Raw genomic sequence first — 6,005 nt, 5'->3', positions numbered from 1 at the left:
TAGAACTGAAGGCTACATCATTCCCTTCAGGGCCCCATTGTTGTTGTCTACTGTGTGATGCTACCACTCTCTTAATGGAGCTCTTCTGAAGCTCCTTTCTGCTGGACCTATAGTATCTTTTTTTTTAATTATCTAACATAAGACGTGTTAACCATGACTTTTGGAAGGCATGACCACTGTTTAGTTCCAGCCACATCCTGCACCAGCATTGGAAACCTTTGTTCCTACAAAGAAAAGTTTCACCAAACTTCATATAGCTATGTCGGTGATCACAGCAGAGACTGCCTTTGGCTACTTTGGATCTTGCTGAGACCTTCCTCAATGGTCCAAAGGAAGGAGACTCTATTTGCAATGTTCATAGCTCTTATTATTCTCTCAGATCCCTTACCCACTTCCACTGAACTTCCTCTCTCCCAACAAGTCCCTCTGATTCTTATCATAAACAGAGTAGGCTGAACTGGTGACACAGAACAGTTGTGACATTAGCAGTGGTAGTTATAGCCATGACAGCAAGTACTTGAGGGCAGCTGAAGAGTTCAAGAAAGCAGCCAGGCAAGATATGCCTACTGGGGCTTGGAGAGCTGGCTCAGTCATAAAGAGCAATTGTTGCACTCGAAGAAGATCATGGTTCAATTCCCAGTACCCATATGGTGGCTCACAAAATCTGTAATGCCAGTTCCAGGGGATCTGATGCCCTCTTCTAACTTAGGTGGACTCCTGCTCACATGTGATGCTTATACAGATACTCAGGCACACACACATAAAATGAAATTTTTACAGATGTGCCTGCTAGTGTATTAGTGGCACAAATATTGTGGGAATAACCAATCACTTTAGAGTTGGATTAAAGCCCACTCCACACATAGAACTTATACTTGATACCATTTAACGGGCCAATAACCTGTGGCTAGCTAAGTCATTGGCCCTACAGGAGAATTTACCACTATTTTTCTGCTAAATTGATATAGTAAAAAGCTGTATCCTATTCCCTTATCTTTATGCCCACAGATTAGTGCACCTTTCAACATTTGTCAGAGAAGTTTCTTTTCACAGTAAATGTTGTTTAACACACAGGCCCACAACTGGTCAATATGCAGAAAAGTAAGAGACTGAAGTGCTCAGCTCTGAATGGAACACCTTCTCCTCATCCAAAGGTTTGGGAACATTGAGTTAAAGGGAGTAGAAAATTTGAAAAGCTGGAAGGCAGGGAGAGTTGCTGTGAAATAATGTCTTCTGCACAGAACAGAAATGTTACACTCATGAACTTACAATAGCTGTAGTTGCCTTATAAGACCAACCCAGCCAATATTCCAACATGGATGGGAAAAGACTCCTGAGATCTGGTTCCTAGGTCAGGAGCTATTGACAGCTGATAACTGTAGTGGCAATTTTGGAATTTTGGCCTCTTTAAAAAAAAACACAGAAAATAGAGTATAAGAATATGGTTTTGTTTTAATACCAGTAGCTGATTGTGATTTGCCTTGTGCTATAGCAGAGGCAAAGTTTTGCCAGCTGCAGATAGTTTCTGTGATTGTGTGATATTTGGATTTCTGGTAATTTTTAGAGAATATATGAATGCCAGGGTCCCCAGGGAGATTATTGGTTGGTTGGTTGCTGTTGGTGGTGGTTTGTTAAGTAGTCATGCACAAAGAAGAAAAAAGAAGAAAAAGAAATTAGATAGATATCCTGACAGCTAAGATCAAACTTGCCCCAAGGAACTCAACAACCCCAATCAGCAGGAGGTAGTTTAATGATGACATCGCCCCGTTTCCAACCCCTGGCATAATTCAGGGAGCTCTTCCATCCTTTTTTTCTATCTCTAGGGTGAGGGGTTGAAAGAGTGGAAGAAAGGAAGTGTAGAAGAATGAAAGAAAGAAAATCCCACAAAGTAGCAAAACCAGCTATGGATAGTTGCTAGAGAAGAGCCTATTGTTTTCAGGGATTTGGCCCCTGGTAGGTTGCCTATGCGCCATTGGTGGTCCGTGTACACACCAAAAACACTAATTGGCCTCAGTGAGTTATGAAGAGAAGAATGGAAGAGAACATGAATTTTGGAGAAGAATATGAGAAATGGGGTTCTGGGAGGGATAGTGAGGGAATGGGATGACTGAAATCACAATATACATGATAAACTTCTCAAAGAATAAATATTTTTTTAAAAACCAAAGTTCCAAACTTTGTCTCTGTAACTCCCTCCATGGGTGTTTTGTTCCCAACTCTAAGAAGGGGCACAGTGTCCACACTTTGGTCTTCATTCTTCTTCAGTTTCATGTGTTTTGCAAATTGTATCTTATATCTCGGGTATACTAAGTTTCTGAGCTAATATCCACTTATCAGTGAGTACATATCATTTGAGTTCTTTTGTGGTTGTATTACCTCACTCAGGATGATGCCCTCCAGGTCCAACCATTTGCCTAGGAATTTCATAAATTCATTCTTTTTAATAGCTGAGTAGTACTCCATTGTGTAAATGTACCACATTTTTTTTAATCCATTCTTCTGTTGAGGGGCATCTGGGTTCTTTCCAGCTTCTGGCTATTATAAATAAGGCTGCTATGAACATAGCAGAGCATGTGTCCTTCTTTTGGAGCTGAGACAAAAGGATGGACCATCTAGAGACTGCCATATCCAGGGATCCATCCCATAATCAGCCTCCAAACGATGACACCATTGCATACACTAGCAAGAGTTTACTGAAAGGACCCTGATATAGCTGTCTCTTGTGAGACTATGCCGGGGCCTAGCAAACACAGAACAATGCTCACAGTCAGCTATTGGATGGATCACAGGGTCCCCAATGGAGGAGCTAGAGAAAGTACCCAAGGAGCTAAAGAGATCTGCAACCCTATAGGTGCAACAACATTATGAACTAACCAGTACCCCAGAGCTCTTGACTCTAGCTGCATATGTATCAAAAGATGGCCTAGTCGGCCATCACTGGAAAGAGAAGCCCACTGGACATGCAAACTTTATATGCCCCAGTACAGGGGAATGCCAGGGCCAAAAAGTGGGAATGGGCGGGTAGGGGAGGGGGGAGGATATGGGGGACTTTTGGGATAGCATTGGAAATGTAATTGAGGAAAATACCTAATAAAAAAATATTAAAAAAAAACGAAGTTCAAGGGATTACACAACAAATGTGAATTATTCCCTGATACAGAAGGAAGAAACAGATGTAGCTCATAGAGGGATTTCAGAGAGGCTCATATTGTTCTTTTTCTTGACCCAAGCAGTGGCTACAAGGCCTTCATTCATTATCTACCTATACATTTGATGTTTAATTTAAAAATAAACAAACACTTCTGTGTTTTTAACCAAATAAGGACCCTATTTTGATGTAGTTCCAATTCCCAGCACCCACCTATAAAGCCAGGTGTGCCCTCACACACATCTGTAGCCCTAGTGCTCCGGGCTGGAGATAGAGGCTTCCTGTGTCTTCCTGACAGCCTAGCTCCAGGCTCAGTGAGAGACCCTGCCTCAGGGGAATAGGGGCAAGCTGCAGGACACTCAGCATCTCCCTCTGGATACACACACACACCACACATCTATACCACAAACACACACAACAGTATCCTTCAAATACGCACGACAAGCAGCGTGTGAGTCAATCCCTGGGAAAACAGAAGCCAATGACCAGCATTTCTTAGACTTCCAGACTTCTCTGCCGAACCCCATGGGAGATAAAAAGAAATGTCAAACTCGTCCCAGAACTCGTCTGTTTTCCCTTTGGGGAGGTAGAGAAGCTGAGTTAGCACAATGCATTCACTGTCATCTTGAGCTGGTCGGGCAGAGGAGGCTGCCACAGTAACAAGCAATTTCAGAGACTCTGAGACTTTAAACAGCAGAAATGTACTCCTCGCTCAAGCTGACTTGGTTCAGGACCCTCTTTGGGGCAGCTGTTCCCCTCATGTTAGTGGCATTCCAGCTGCTTCAGTTAACCGGCATCATCACCTCAATCCATCCCCATACCACTGCTAAAGTGGAAGGAAGAGACCTGAGGAAACACCTTGCTCAACTTTTCCCGCCAGATATTCCCTCTCCTTGAGCTTCATTGGCTGCAGTAGGTCACATGGCTATACCCAGCTTCATAGGGTCAGAATGTACCCAGAGGAAAAGGGTAAGAATCAGATGCCAGCACAGAAGGAAGGTCCAGCATGCCTTCATATCCAACAGCAACATCATGACCAACAAATAGTGTCTTGCATGTAGGTATCCTAAAATATTGTTTAATCTTTTTGACTCAACATAAAAAATATATCACCTTTTATTAATGTAATTCTTAGTACTGTGTCATGTTAGGATTGTCTGTGACAAGATGTAATGTTTTAGCTACTCAGAATGTTTTCCTTGGATTAAAGCTGGCCTGCAGAAGCTTGCCCACTTCATGATCACCTTGAAATAAATCTAAGAGTCTCACCTCGGAAGAGCACAGCCCCTGAGCTTTATGGCTTCCAGTTCTAGTGTTTCAGCTTTAGGAACAGCTATGGCAGTACACCAAAGCCCACGAGGTTGAGCTGAGAAATTGTACAATAAAAGTTAAAGTGTCCAGCCAGGCATGGTGGCGAGCACACCTTTAGTCCCAGCACTCGGGAGGCAGAGGCAGGCAGATCTCTGTGAGTTCGATGCCAGCCTGGCCTAGAAAGCAAGTTTCAGGACAGCCAGGGCTACACAGAGAAATCCTGTCTCAAAAAAAAAAAAAAAAAGAAAGAAAGAAAGAAAGAAAGAAAGAAAGAAAGAAAGAAAGAAAGAAAGAAAGAAAGAAAGAAAGAAAGAGAAAAAGAAAGAAAAAACAAAACTACAACAACAACAAAAACAAAAAAAAAAGAGTTATTCTGCCCTTGTCTATGAATTGAAATGAAAAATATATTTTGAAAAAATTATTTTACATTTGTTTGTTGCTTGTTTGTTTGTTTGTTTGTTTAGAGGGAGACAGACACCATGACTACACAAATGCAGGTCAGAGGGCACTCACTTCTAACCTTATGCCATCTGGATTCTTAGAGTGGAATTCAAGTCACCAGGCTTGGTGACAAGTATCTTTACCCACTGAGTCACCTCTCTCACCAAAAACAATATTACATATGATACATATGATATGAGGAGTTTCACTTTGCTTTTAAAATGTATTATTTAGGGAATGAAGCAATGGCTCGGTGGCTAAGCATCCATATTGTTCTTACAAAGAACCTGGATTTGAACCCGGCAGCCACATCATATAGTTCACAGTCACCTATAACTCCAGCTCTGGGAGATCCAAAGCCTTCCTCTGGCTTCCAGGGGCATCTGCATTTACACACACACACACACACACACACACACACACACACACACACACTTTAAAATAAAAATAACAAACCTTTTAAAATACATTATTCAAAATATATGTATTTTAAAATTAAACTTGGTTAAAAAAATCTGCTTCAAATTTTAACTTTTGACTAATCATATATGAGTCAAAATGTATGATTTAGTTCTTACCATGATATCCAGATACATGGAAAAGAGATTTCGTGGGGGTTTGCGCACTATTAATTATTGCTGTTTCCTAATCCTGTCACCCGCTTGGCATATCCACTAGAGTTCTTAAGTAACACTAAAGAGGAGACTTGCACAATCCCTTTTATGAGCTCACTCTCATTTTTTGGCTCCTAGGAAAAAGCATGAGGTGGTCCAGACTGAAGGATGGTTCAAATGAGACCCATCTGCTGATACCAGCATAACAACACTAACTTGGATGTCAAGGGGGAAAATAACCAGTGTATTATGTAATGCCTCTTGTCCTAGAAAACAGAGGGGCTGTGCTCTTAGCACAGGGCCATCCATACTATGCAGGTCACCTTACTGTGTGACAATAGCATTTTGACATTTGTCTAACAGCTCTGTCTAATGTCTACTCTTTTTCACAATAGATTCACGAGGAAGAAATGGAGAAAGGAAAAGAGAAAGAAAGGGGCAAGGGAAAATGGGAAGGAAGAAGGAGAGAGGTAAGAAGAGAAGAAGAGAAG

This window comes from Mus caroli, unplaced genomic scaffold (assembly GCF_978045245.1).
Source record: "Mus caroli unplaced genomic scaffold, Mus_caroli_1 scaffold_3, whole genome shotgun sequence".
Lineage (NCBI taxonomy): Eukaryota > Metazoa > Chordata > Mammalia > Rodentia > Muridae > Mus > Mus caroli.
Note: the sequence above shows the minus strand (reverse complement) of the source record.